This window comes from Leiobunum rupestre, chromosome 1 (assembly GCF_980474605.1).
Source record: "Leiobunum rupestre chromosome 1, qqLeiRupe1.1.hap1, whole genome shotgun sequence".
NCBI lineage: Eukaryota > Metazoa > Arthropoda > Arachnida > Opiliones > Sclerosomatidae > Leiobunum > Leiobunum rupestre.
In genome coordinates this window covers 65,122,691-65,135,351 of record NC_143384.1, presented here as the reverse complement: position 1 = coordinate 65,135,351, position 12,661 = coordinate 65,122,691, and the positions used below count along the sequence as shown (strand labels likewise).

General features: G+C 42.5%; 21 non-coding genes across 21 annotated transcripts; 12 read left to right on the top strand and 9 right to left on the bottom strand.

Moving 5' to 3' along the window:
• Positions 1–87: 87 nt before the first annotated feature.
• Positions 88–386, top strand: LOC149965117 (signal recognition particle RNA). The gene has a single exon (XR_016474125.1).
• A 431-nt stretch (positions 387–817) lies between these two features.
• TRNAK-UUU (transfer RNA lysine (anticodon UUU)) lies at positions 818–890 on the bottom strand. Its single transcript has one exon. It is a non-coding gene; the product is annotated as a tRNA-Lys (tRNA).
• A 136-nt stretch (positions 891–1,026) lies between these two features.
• Positions 1,027–1,325, top strand: LOC149965115 (signal recognition particle RNA). Its single transcript, XR_016473897.1, has one exon.
• A 431-nt stretch (positions 1,326–1,756) lies between these two features.
• On the bottom strand, positions 1,757–1,829 carry TRNAK-UUU (transfer RNA lysine (anticodon UUU)). The gene has a single exon. It is a non-coding gene; the product is annotated as a tRNA-Lys (tRNA).
• Positions 1,830–1,965: 136 nt separating this feature from the next.
• Positions 1,966–2,264, top strand: LOC149965113 (signal recognition particle RNA). The gene has a single exon (XR_016473444.1).
• Positions 2,265–2,695: 431 nt separating this feature from the next.
• Positions 2,696–2,768, bottom strand: TRNAK-UUU (transfer RNA lysine (anticodon UUU)). The gene has a single exon. It is a non-coding gene; the product is annotated as a tRNA-Lys (tRNA).
• A 136-nt stretch (positions 2,769–2,904) lies between these two features.
• On the top strand, positions 2,905–3,203 carry LOC149965111 (signal recognition particle RNA). Its single transcript, XR_016473433.1, has one exon.
• A 431-nt stretch (positions 3,204–3,634) lies between these two features.
• TRNAK-UUU (transfer RNA lysine (anticodon UUU)) lies at positions 3,635–3,707 on the bottom strand. Its single transcript has one exon. It is a non-coding gene; the product is annotated as a tRNA-Lys (tRNA).
• Positions 3,708–3,843: 136 nt separating this feature from the next.
• Positions 3,844–4,142, top strand: LOC149965109 (signal recognition particle RNA). Its single transcript, XR_016473550.1, has one exon.
• A 431-nt stretch (positions 4,143–4,573) lies between these two features.
• On the bottom strand, positions 4,574–4,646 carry TRNAK-UUU (transfer RNA lysine (anticodon UUU)). Its single transcript has one exon. It is a non-coding gene; the product is annotated as a tRNA-Lys (tRNA).
• A 136-nt stretch (positions 4,647–4,782) lies between these two features.
• LOC149965107 (signal recognition particle RNA) lies at positions 4,783–5,082 on the top strand. The gene has a single exon (XR_016473201.1).
• A 431-nt stretch (positions 5,083–5,513) lies between these two features.
• Positions 5,514–5,586, bottom strand: TRNAK-UUU (transfer RNA lysine (anticodon UUU)). The gene has a single exon. It is a non-coding gene; the product is annotated as a tRNA-Lys (tRNA).
• Positions 5,587–5,722: 136 nt separating this feature from the next.
• On the top strand, positions 5,723–6,021 carry LOC149965105 (signal recognition particle RNA). The gene has a single exon (XR_016473945.1).
• Positions 6,022–6,453: 432 nt separating this feature from the next.
• TRNAK-UUU (transfer RNA lysine (anticodon UUU)) lies at positions 6,454–6,526 on the bottom strand. Its single transcript has one exon. It is a non-coding gene; the product is annotated as a tRNA-Lys (tRNA).
• Positions 6,527–6,662: 136 nt separating this feature from the next.
• LOC149965103 (signal recognition particle RNA) lies at positions 6,663–6,961 on the top strand. The gene has a single exon (XR_016473549.1).
• A 640-nt stretch (positions 6,962–7,601) lies between these two features.
• LOC149965102 (signal recognition particle RNA) lies at positions 7,602–7,900 on the top strand. Its single transcript, XR_016473548.1, has one exon.
• A 640-nt stretch (positions 7,901–8,540) lies between these two features.
• On the top strand, positions 8,541–8,839 carry LOC149965101 (signal recognition particle RNA). The gene has a single exon (XR_016473546.1).
• Positions 8,840–9,270: 431 nt separating this feature from the next.
• TRNAK-UUU (transfer RNA lysine (anticodon UUU)) lies at positions 9,271–9,343 on the bottom strand. Its single transcript has one exon. It is a non-coding gene; the product is annotated as a tRNA-Lys (tRNA).
• Positions 9,344–9,479: 136 nt separating this feature from the next.
• On the top strand, positions 9,480–9,778 carry LOC149965099 (signal recognition particle RNA). The gene has a single exon (XR_016473943.1).
• A 432-nt stretch (positions 9,779–10,210) lies between these two features.
• TRNAK-UUU (transfer RNA lysine (anticodon UUU)) lies at positions 10,211–10,283 on the bottom strand. Its single transcript has one exon. It is a non-coding gene; the product is annotated as a tRNA-Lys (tRNA).
• Positions 10,284–10,419: 136 nt separating this feature from the next.
• Positions 10,420–10,718, top strand: LOC149965097 (signal recognition particle RNA). Its single transcript, XR_016473535.1, has one exon.
• Positions 10,719–12,661: the final 1,943 nt, after the last annotated feature.

The following is a 12,661-nucleotide window of genomic DNA, read 5'->3' as shown; positions in this document are numbered from 1 at the left end:
ATTCTCTCCAGTTAATATAACCTTTTAACCATATTTCGTTAGGGACGTTCTAACGATTGAAAGGTCGCAACTCGAGAAGCGTCGTTGACTGGGAGGAGTGGCGTCCTCTTGTAATCCAGCGTCTTGGAAGTTGGAATTCGAGGATGGTGTGAGGGTGGAGACTCTGATGATCATCACACTGTGGAGATTTAACAACCGCACGAAGTTTACCGTCAATATGGTGCGCTCGGGGGAGCTCGAAGTGAACCAGGTTTCTTAACGAGGTACGTAGCGGCTTAGGGCAGAAATGCAGCAAGCAAAAGTACCCGCGGAAAACCGTCGTAGGGTAGCGTTTAAGAGCAGGGTCTGATTATCAGACCACCCAAGAAAGTCAAACTCGATTCTTTTGGCTTTTGTTTAAACTAACATGAAAAAGAGTTGCTATGAAAAAGAAAAAAACGGGAACATTTTTGGAAAACAAAACTTTTTTTTAAAAATTCCATTATCGCCGACGATAAATAATGTTGGTGACAGTGACCAATTGTCATCTCTATCAATGCCAGACGAACGTCGGTAAATAGTTTAATTTTTGGATTTCGAATTACATAACTTCCGTTTTATTTCAAGGTCACGAATAAATCCTTAATCAGATCGGCCGAACGTTTCTTAAGATCAAATTAAAGGGTCGACTTTCAAGCTGCGGCTCTACCCCGGACCGTTAAATGATTTGTTTAAGGTTCTCCAGACTAAGCAAATTGAGCGTTTCTCAAAGCGGAAAAGACGTTACATTGCCGTTAGTTATAAAACTGACAACGAATAAAATATCGCTACATTTACCCGCCCGAACTGGGGCTCGAACCCAGGACCGTTAGGTTAAAAGCCTAACGCTCTACCGACTGAGCTATCCGGGCTCTGCCGTATGCTATCTTCATGAAAAATGTGGTAATGGACGGGACATTTATTCTCTCCAGTTAATATAACCTTTTAACCATATTTCGTTAGGGACGTTCTAACGATTGAAAGGTCGCAACTCGAGAAGCGTCGTTGACTGGGAGGAGTGGCGTCCTCTTGTAATCCAGCGTCTTGGAAGTCGGAATTCGAGGATGGTGTGAAGGTGGAGACTCTGATGATCATCACGCTGTGGAGATTTAACGTCCGCACGAAGTTTACCGTCAATATGGTGCGCTCGGGGGAGCTCGAAGTGAACCAGGTTTCTTAACGAGGTACGTAGCGGCTTAGGGCAGAAATGCAGCAAGCAAAAGTACCCGCGGAAAACCGTCGTAGGGTTGCGTTTAAGAGCAGGGTCTGATTATCAGACCACCCAAGAAAGTCAAACTCGATTCTTTTGGCTTTTGTTTAAACTAACATGAAAAAGAGTTGCTATGAAAAAGAAAAAAACGGGAATATTTTTGGAAAACAAAACTTTTTTTTAAAAATTCCATTATCGCCGACGATAAATAATGTTGGTGACAGTGACCAATTGTCATCTCTATCAATGCCAGACGAACGTCGGTAAATAGTTTAATTTTTGGATTTCGAATTACATAACTTCCGTTTTCTTTCAAGGTCACGAATAAATCCTTAATCAGATCGGCCGAACGTTTCTTAAGATCAAATTAAAGGGTCGACTTTCAAGCTGCGGCTCTACCCCGGACCGTTAAATGATTTGTTTAAGGTTCTCCAGACTAAGCAAATTGAGCGTTTCTCAAAGCGGAAAAGACGTTACATTGCCGTTAGTTATAAAACTGACAACGAATAAAATATCGCTACATTTACCCGCCCGAACTGGGGCTCGAACCCAGGACCGTTAGGTTAAAAGCCTAACGCTCTACCGACTGAGCTATCCGGGCTCTGCCGTATGCTATCTTCATGAAAAATGTGGTAATGGACGGGACATTTATTCTCTCCAGTTAATATAACCTTTTAACCATATTTCGTTAGGGACGTTCTAACGATTGAAAGGTCGCAACTCGAGAAGCGTCGTTGACTGGGAGGAGTGGCGTCCTCTTGTAATCCAGCGTCTTGGAAGTCGGAATTCGAGGATGGTGTGAGGGTGGAGACTCTGATGATCATCACGCTGTGGAGATTTAACGTCCGCACGAAGTTTACCGTTAATATGGTGCGCTCGGGGGAGCTCGAAGTGAACCAGGTTTCTTAACGAGGTACGTAGCGGCTTAGGGCAGAAATGCAGCAAGCAAAAGTACCCGCGGAAAACCGTCGTAGGGTTGCGTTTAAGAGCAGGGTCTGATTATCAGACCACCCAAGAAAGTCAAACTCGATTCTTTTGGCTTTTGTTTAAACTAACATGAAAAAGAGTTGCTATGAAAAAGAAAAAAACGGGAATATTTTTGGAAAACAAAACTTTTTTTTAAAAATTCCATTATCGCCGACGATAAATAATGTTGGTGACAGTGACCAATTGTCATCTCTATCAATGCCAGACGAACGTCGGTAAATAGTTTAATTTTTGGATTTCGAATTACATAACTTCCGTTTTCTTTCAAGGTCACGAATAAATCCTTAATCAGATCGGCCGAACGTTTCTTAAGATCAAATTAAAGGGTCGACTTTCAAGCTGCGGCTCTACCCCGGACCGTTAAATGATTTGTTTAAGGTTCTCCAGACTAAGCAAATTGAGCGTTTCTCAAAGCGGAAAAGACGTTACATTGCCGTTAGTTATAAAACTGACAACGAATAAAATATCGCTACATTTACCCGCCCGAACTGGGGCTCGAACCCAGGACCGTTAGGTTAAAAGCCTAACGCTCTACCGACTGAGCTATCCGGGCTCTGCCGTATGCTATCTTCATGAAAAATGTGGTAATGGACGGGACATTTATTCTCTCCAGTTAATATAACCTTTTAACCATATTTCGTTAGGGACGTTCTAACGATTGAAAGGTCGCAACTCGAGAAGCGTCGTTGACTGGGAGGAGTGGCGTCCTCTTGTAATCCAGCGTCTTGGAAGTCGGAATTCGAGGATGGTGTGAGGGTGGAGACTCTGATGATCATCACGCTGTGGAGATTTAACGTCCGCACGAAGTTTACCGTTAATATGGTGCGCTCGGGGGAGCTCGAAGTGAACCAGGTTTCTTAACGAGGTACGTAGCGGCTTAGGGCAGAAATGCAGCAAGCAAAAGTACCCGCGGAAAACCGTCGTAGGGTTGCGTTTAAGAGCAGGGTCTGATTATCAGACCACCCAAGAAAGTCAAACTCGATTCTTTTGGCTTTTGTTTAAACTAACATGAAAAAGAGTTGCTATGAAAAAGAAAAAAACGGGAATATTTTTGGAAAACAAAACTTTTTTTTAAAAATTCCATTATCGCCGACGATAAATAATGTTGGTGACAGTGACCAATTGTCATCTCTATCAATGCCAGACGAACGTCGGTAAATAGTTTAATTTTTGGATTTCGAATTACATAACTTCCGTTTTCTTTCAAGGTCACGAATAAATCCTTAATCAGATCGGCCGAACGTTTCTTAAGATCAAATTAAAGGGTCGACTTTCAAGCTGCGGCTCTACCCCGGACCGTTAAATGATTTGTTTAAGGTTCTCCAGACTAAGCAAATTGAGCGTTTCTCAAAGCGGAAAAGACGTTACATTGCCGTTAGTTATAAAACTGACAACGAATAAAATATCGCTACATTTACCCGCCCGAACTGGGGCTCGAACCCAGGACCGTTAGGTTAAAAGCCTAACGCTCTACCGACTGAGCTATCCGGGCTCTGCCGTATGCTATCTTCATGAAAAATGTGGTAATGGACGGGACATTTATTCTCTCCAGTTAATATAACCTTTTAACCATATTTCGTTAGGGACGTTCTAACGATTGAAAGGTCGCAACTCGAGAAGCGTCGTTGACTGGGAGGAGTGGCGTCCTCTTGTAATCCAGCGTCTTGGAAGTCGGAATTCGAGGATGGTGTGAGGGTGGAGACTCTGATGATCATCACGCTGTGGAGATTTAACGTCCGCACGAAGTTTACCGTCAATATGGTGCGCTCGGGGGAGCTCGAAGTGAACCAGGTTTCTTAACGAGGTACGTAGCGGCTTAGGGCAGAAATGCAGCAAGCAAAAGTACCCGCGGAAAACCGTCGTAGGGTTGCGTTTAAGAGCAGGGTCTGATTATCAGACCACCCAAGAAAGTCAAACTCGATTCTTTTGGCTTTTGTTTAAACTAACATGAAAAAGAGTTGCTATGAAAAAGAAAAAAACGGGAATATTTTTGGAAAACAAAACTTTTTTTTAAAAATTCCATTATCGCCGACGATAAATAATGTTGGTGACAGTGACCAATTGTCATCTCTATCAATGCCAGACGAACGTCGGTAAATAGTTTAATTTTTGGATTTCGAATTACATAACTTCCGTTTTTTTTCAAGGTCACGAATAAATCCTTAATCAGATCGGCCGAACGTTTCTTAAGATCAAATTAAAGGAACGACTTTCAAGCTGCGGCTCTACCCCGGACCGTTAAATGATTTGTTTAAGGTTCTCCAGACTAAGCAAATTGAGCGTTTCTCAAAGCGGAAAAGCCGTTACATTGCCGTTAGTTATAAAACTGACAACGAATAAAAAATCGCTACATTTACCCGCCCGAACTGGGGCTCGAACCCAGGACCGTTAGGTTAAAAGCCTAACGCTCTACCGACTGAGCTATCCGGGCTCTGCCGTAGTCTATCTTCATGAAAAATGTGGTAATGGACGGGACATTTATTCTCTCCAGTTAATATAACATTTTAACCATATTTCGTTAGGGACGTTCTAACGATCGAAAGGTCGCAACTCGAGAAGCGTCGTTGACTGGGAGGAGTGGCGTCCTCTTGTAATCCAGCGTCTTGGAAGTCGGAATTCGAGGATGGTGTGAGGGTTGAGACTCTGATGATCATCACGCTGTGGAGATTTAACGTCCGCACGAAGTTTACCGTCAATATGGTGCGCTCGGGGGAGCTCGAAGTGAACCTGGTTTCTTAACGAGGTACGTAGCGGCTTAGGGCAGAAATGCAGCAAGCAAAAGTACTTGCGGAAAACCGTCGTAGGGTTGCGTTTACGAACAGGGTCTGATTATCAGACCACCCAAGAAAGTCAAAACTCGATTCTTTTGGCTTTTGTTTAAACTAACATGAAAAAGAGTTGCTATGAAAAAGAAAAAAACGGGAATATTTTTGGAAAACAAAACTTTTTTTTAAAAATTCCATTATCGCCGACGATAAATAATGTTGGTGACAGTGACCAATTGTCATCTCTATCAATGCCAGACAAACGTCGGAAAATAGTTTAATTTTTGGATTTCGAATTACATAACTTCCGTTTTTTTTCAAGGTCACGAATAAATCCTTAATCAGATCGGCCGAACGTTTCTTAAGATCAAATTAAAGGAACGACTTTCAAGCTGCGGCTCTACCCCGGACCGTTAAATGATTTGTTTAAGGTTCTCCAGACTAAGCAAATTGAGCGTTTCTCAAAGCGGAAAAGCCGTTACATTGCCGTTAGTTATAAAACTGACAACGAATAAAAAATCGCTACATTTACCCGCCCGAACTGGGGCTCGAACCCAGGACCGTTAGGTTAAAAGCCTAACGCTCTACCGACTGAGCTATCCGGGCTCTGCCGTAGTCTATCTTCATGAAAAATGTGGTAATGGACGGGACATTTATTCTCTCCAGTTAATATAACATTTTAACCATATTTCGTTAGGGACGTTCTAACGATCGAAAGGTCGCAACTCGAGAAGCGTCGTTGACTGGGAGGAGTGGCGTCCTCTTGTAATCCAGCGTCTTGGAAGTCGGAATTCGAGGATGGTGTGAGGGTTGAGACTCTGATGATCATCACGCTGTGGAGATTTAACGTCCGCACGAAGTTTACCGTCAATATGGTGCGCTCGGGGGAGCTCGAAGTGAACCAGGTTTCTTAACGAGGTACGTAGCGGCTTAGGGCAGAAATGCAGCAAGCAAAAGTACCCGCGGAAAACCGTCGTAGGGTTGCGTTTAAGAGCAGGGTCTGATTATCAGACCACCCAAGAAAGTCAAACTCGATTCTTTTGGCTTTTGTTTAAACTAACATGAAAAAGAGTTGCTATGAAAAAGAAAAAAAACGGGAATATTTTTGGAAAACAAAACTTTTTTTTAAAAATTCCATTATCGCCGACGATAAATAATGTTGGTGACAGTGACCAATTGTCATCTCTATCAATGCCAGACGAACGTCGGTAAATAGTTTAATTTTTGGATTTCGAATGACATAACTTCCGTTTTTTTTCAAGGTCACGAATAAATCCTTAATCAGATCGGCCGAACGTTTCTTAAGATCAAATTAAAGGGTCGACTTTCAAGCTGCGGCTCTACCCCGGACCGTTAAATGATTTGTTTAAGGTTCTCCAGACTAAGCAAATTGAGCGTTTCTCAAAGCGGAAAAGACGTTACATTGCCGTTAGTTATAAAACTGACAACGAATAAAATATCGCTACATTTACCCGCCCGAACTGGGGCTCGAACCCAGGACCGTTAGGTTAAAAGCCTAACGCTCTACCGACTGAGCTACCCGGGCTCTGCCGTATGCTATCTTCATGAAAAATGTGGTAATGGACGGGACATTTATTCTCTCCAGTTAATATAACCTTTTAACCATATTTCGTTAGGGACGTTCTAACGATTGAAAGGTCGCAACTCGAGAAGCGTCGTTGACTGGGAGGAGTGGCGTCCTCTTGTAATCCAGCGTCTTGGAAGTCGGAATTCGAGGATGGTGTGAGGGTGGAGACTCTGATGATCATCACGCTGTGGAGATTTAACGTCCGCACGAAGTTTACCGTCAATATGGTGCGCTCGGGGGAGCTCGAAGTGAACCAGGTTTCTTAACGAGGTACGTAGCGGCTTAGGGCAGAAATGCAGCAAGCAAAAGTACCCGCGGAAAACCGTCGTAGGGTTGCGTTTAAGAGCAGGGTCTGATTATCAGACCACCCAAGAAAGTCAAACTCGATTCTTTTGGCTTTTGTTTAAACTAACATGAAAAAGAGTTGCTATGAAATAGAAAAAAAACGGGAATATTTTTGGAAAACAAAACTTTTTTTAAAAATTCCCTTATCGCCGACGATAAATAATGTTGGTGACAGTGACCAATTGTCATCTCTATCAATGCCAGACGAACGTCGGTAAATAGTTTAATTTTTGGATTTCGAATTACATAACTTCCGTTTTTTTTCAAGGTCACGAATAAATCCTTAATCAGATCGGCCGAACGTTTCTTAAGATCAAATTAAAGGGTCGACTTTCAAGCTGCGGCTCTACCCCGGACCGTTAAATGATTTGTTTAAGGTTCTCCAGACTAAGCAAATTGAGCGTTTCTCAAAGCGGAAAAGACGTTACATTGCCGTTAGTTATAAAACTGACAACGAATAAAAAATCGCTACATTTACCCGCCCGAACTGGGGCTCGAACCCAGGACCGTTAGGTTAAAAGCCTAAAGCTCTACCGACTGAGCTATCCCGGCTCTGCCGTATTCTATCTTCATGAAAAATGTGGTAATGGACGGGACATTTATTCTCTCCAGTTAATATAACCTTTTAACCATATTTCGTTAGGGACGTTCTAACGATTGAAAGGTCGCAACTCGAGAAGCGTCGTTGACTGGGAGGAGTGGCGTCCTCTTGTAATCCAGCGTCTTGGAAGTCGGAATTCGAGGATGGTGTGAGGGTGGAGACTCTGATGATCATCACGCTGTGGAGATTTAACGTCCGCACGAAGTTTACCGTCAATATGGTGCGCTCGGGGGAGCTCGAAGTGAACCAGGTTTCTTAACGAGGTACGTAGCGGCTTAGGGCAGAAATGCAGCAAGCAAAAGTACCCGCGGAAAACCGTCGTAGGGTTGCGTTTAAGAGCAGGGTCTGATTATCAGACCACCCAAGAAAGTCAAACTCGATTCTTTTGGCTTTTCTTTAAACTAACATGAAAAAGAGTTGCTATGAAAAAGAAAAAAACGGGAATATTTTTGGAAAACAAAACTTTTTTTTAAAAATTCCATTATCGCCGACGATAAATAATGTTGGTGACAGTGACCAATTGTCATCTCTATCAATGCCAGACGAACGTCGGTAAATAGTTTAATTTTTGGATTTCGAATTACATAACTTCCGTTTTTTTTCAAGGTCACGAATAAATCCTTAATCAGATCGGCCGAACGTTTCTTAAGATCAAATTAAAGGGTCGACTTTCAAGCTGCGGCTCTACCCCGGACCGTTAAATGATTTGTTTAAGGTTCTCCAGACTAAGCAAATTGAGCGTTTCTCAAAGCGGAAAAGACGTTACATTGCCGTTAGTTATAAAACTGACAACGAATAAAAAATCGCTACATTTACCCGCCCGAACTGGGGCTCGAACCCAGGACCGTTAGGTTAAAAGCCTAAAGCTCTACCGACTGAGCTATCCCGGCTCTGCCGTATTCTATCTTCATGAAAAATGTGGTAATGGACGGGACATTTATTCTCTCCAGTTAATATAACCTTTTAACCATATTTCGTTAGGGACGTTCTAACGATTGAAAGGTCGCAACTCGAGAAGCGTCGTTGACTGGGAGGAGTGGCGTCCTCTTGTAATCCAGCGTCTTGGAAGTCGGAATTCGAGGATGGTGTGAGGGTGGAGACTCTGATGATCATCACGCTGTGGAGATTTAACGTCCGCACGAAGTTTACCGTCAATATGGTGCGCTCGGGGGAGCTCGAAGTGAACCAGGTTTCTTAACGAGGTACGTAGCGGCTTAGGGCAGAAATGCAGCAAGCAAAAGTACCCGCGGAAAACCGTCGTAGGGTTGCGTTTAAGAGCAGGGTCTGATTATCAGACCACCCAAGAAAGTCAAACTCGATTCTTTTGGCTTTTCTTTAAACTAACATGAAAAAGAGTTGCTATGAAAAAGAAAAAAACGGGAATATTTTTGGAAAACAAAACTTTTTTTTAAAAATTCCATTATCGCCGACGATAAATAATGTTGGTGACAGTGACCAATTGTCATCTCTATCAATGCCAGACGAACGTCGGTAAATAGTTTAATTTTTGGATTTCGAATGACATAACATCCGTTTTTTTTCAAGGTCACGAATAAATCCTTAATCAGATCGGCCGAACGTTTCTTAAGATCAAATTAAAGGGTCGACTTTCAAGCTGCGGCTCTACCCCGGACCGTTAAATGATTTGTTTAAGGTTCTCCAGACTAAGCAAATTGAGCGTTTCTCAAAGCGGAAAAGCCGTTACATTGCCGTTAGTTATAAAACTGACAACGAATAAAAAATCGCTACATTTACCCGCCCGAACTGGGGCTCGAACCCAGGACCGTTAGGTTAAAAGCCTAACGCTCTACCGACTGAGCTATCCGGGCTCTGCCGTAGTCTATCTTCATGAAAAATGTGGTAATGGACGGGACATTTATTCTCTCCAGTTAATATAACATTTTAACCATATTTCGTTAGGGACGTTCTAACGATCGAAAGGTCGCAACTCGAGAAGCGTCGTTGACTGGGAGGAGTGGCGTCCTCTTGTAATCCAGCGTCTTGGAAGTCGGAATTCGAGGATGGTGTGAGGGTTGAGACTCTGATGATCATCACGCTGTGGAGATTTAACGTCCGCACGAAGTTTACCGTCAATATGGTGCGCTCGGGGGAGCTCGAAGTGAACCAGGTTTCTTAACGAGGTACGTAGCGGCTTAGGGCAGAAATGCAGCAAGCAAAAGTACCCGCGGAAAACCGTCGTAGGGTTGCGTTTAAGAGCAGGGTCTGATTATCAGACCACCCAAGAAAGTCAAACTCGATTCTTTTGGCTTTTGTTTAAACTAACATGAAAAAGAGTTGCTATGAAAAAGAAAAAAAACGGGAATATTTTTGGAAAACAAAACTTTTTTTTAAAAATTCCATTATCGCCGACGATAAATAATGTTGGTGACAGTGACCAATTGTCATCTCTATCAATGCCAGACGAACGTCGGTAAATAGTTTAATTTTTGGATTTCGAATGACATAACTTCCGTTTTTTTTCAAGGTCACGAATAAATCCTTAATCAGATCGGCCGAACGTTTCTTAAGATCAAATTAAAGGGTCGACTTTCAAGCTGCGGCTCTACCCCGGACCGTTAAATGATTTGTTTAAGGTTCTCCAGACTAAGCAAATTGAGCGTTTCTCAAAGCGGAAAAGACGTTACATTGCCGTTAGTTATAAAACTGACAACGAATAAAATATCGCTACATTTACCCGCCCGAACTGGGGCTCGAACCCAGGACCGTTAGGTTAAAAGCCTAACGCTCTACCGACTGAGCTACCCGGGCTCTGCCGTATGCTATCTTCATGAAAAATGTGGTAATGGACGGGACATTTATTCTCTCCAGTTAATATAACCTTTTAACCATATTTCGTTAGGGACGTTCTAACGATTGAAAGGTCGCAACTCGAGAAGCGTCGTTGACTGGGAGGAGTGGCGTCCTCTTGTAATCCAGCGTCTTGGAAGTCGGAATTCGAGGATGGTGTGAGGGTGGAGACTCTGATGATCATCACGCTGTGGAGATTTAACGTCCGCACGAAGTTTACCGTCAATATGGTGCGCTCGGGGGAGCTCGAAGTGAACCAGGTTTCTTAACGAGGTACGTAGCGGCTTAGGGCAGAAATGCAGCAAGCAAAAGTACCCGCGGAAAACCGTCGTAGGGTTGCGTTTAAGAGCAGGGTCTGATTATCAGACCACCCAAGAAAGTCAAACTCGATTCTTTTGGCTTTTCTTTAAACTAACATGAAAAAGAGTTGCTATGAAAAAGAAAAAAAACGGGAATATTTTTGGAAAACAAAACTTTTTTTAAAAATTCCCTTATCGCCGACGATAAATAATGTTGGTGACAGTGACCAATTGTCATCTCTATCAATGCCAGACGAACGTCGGTAAATAGTTTAATTTTTGGATTTCGAATTACATAACTTCCGTTTTTTTTCAAGGTCACGAATAAATCCTTAATCAGATCGGCCGAACGTTTCTTAAGATCAAATTAAAGGGTCGACTTTCAAGCTGCGGCTCTACCCCGGACCGTTAAATGATTTGTTTAAGGTTCTCCAGACTAAGCAAATTGAGCGTTTCTCAAAGCGGAAAAGACGTTACATTGCCGTTAGTTATAAAACTGACAACGAATAAAAAATCGCTACATTTACCCGCCCGAACTGGGGCTCGAACCCAGGACCGTTAGGTTAAAAGCCTAAAGCTCTACCGACTGAGCTATCCCGGCTCTGCCGTATTCTATCTTCATGAAAAATGTGGTAATGGACGGGACATTTATTCTCTCCAGTTAATATAACCTTTTAACCATATTTCGTTAGGGACGTTCTAACGATTGAAAGGTCGCAACTCGAGAAGCGTCGTTGACTGGGAGGAGTGGCGTCCTCTTGTAATCCAGCGTCTTGGAAGTCGGAATTCGAGGATGGTGTGAGGGTGGAGACTCTGATGATCATCACGCTGTGGAGATTTAACGTCCGCACGAAGTTTACCGTCAATATGGTGCGCTCGGGGGAGCTCGAAGTGAACCAGGTTTCTTAACGAGGTACGTAGCGGCATGGACTAATTAATGTATACACAGGGACGGTCCGCACAACGCCACTCTCTCATAAAATCGGCGACTAAGTCTTGTTAATGCTGTTCCCTCTTTTCCTCCCCCCTTAAGCAAAGTTAGCCGAGTCAAAACGTCATCAAACGGAAAACGATGCTGCCCTCTATCTGCAAGTCTTGGAGTCTATCGATGTTGGCGTCTGCTTATAATTTGAAAAATAAACGTTTTTTTTGGTTCATTTGAATAAGGTGTATGATTTAAGAGCTTTAATTTATTTAAGTAGTTTTACAAATTAATTATGAGTAAAAAGCTGTGTGTTTACCCTTCGTGTAAAAGTGATTCGAAGTATTGTCATAAAGAACACACGAAAGATTTCTTTATACCTTTCCTGTTCATCTTTTTCTAAGCCTTGTCCAAAAAAATCTTTGAACTTTGATTTACCATTATCGGAATCACTTAAATCCACTTTTTTAATTTTATTTTTGTCTGGAGAAATTGAGAATAACGTCTCGAATGTATGGGCCGAAAAATTAATATCAATCAATTTAATTGTTAATATAAATGAATTCATTTACCAAACGCACGTGGAGCTTACAACATCGCCGGCAAGGCGACTGCTTTTTTTTTGTACCCTTAAACCTTTCCTCCCGTTTTCATCCCCCTTGACTCAGTTTGTCGTTAGTTCGCACAATCGCCGCTCGAGGGCACATTTAGCAATCACTAGCCGCTAAATTTCCTATGCGGATCGTCCCTGTGTATACATTAATTAGTCCATGGTAGCGGCTTAGGGCAGAAATGCAGCAAGCAAAAGTACCCGCGGAAAACCGTCGTAGGGTTGCGTTTAAGAGCAGGGTCTGATTATCAGACCACCCAAGAAAGTCAAACTCGATTCTTTTGGCTTTTCTTTAAACTAACATGAAAAAGAGTTGCTATGAAAAAGAAAAAAACGGGAATATTTTTGGAAAACAAAACTTTTTTTTAAAAATTCCATTATCGCCGACGATAAATAATGTTGGTGACAGTGACCAATTGTCATCTCTATCAATGCCAGACGAACGTCGGTAAATAGTTTAATTTTTGGATTTCGAATGACATAACATCCGTTTTTTTTCAAGGTCACG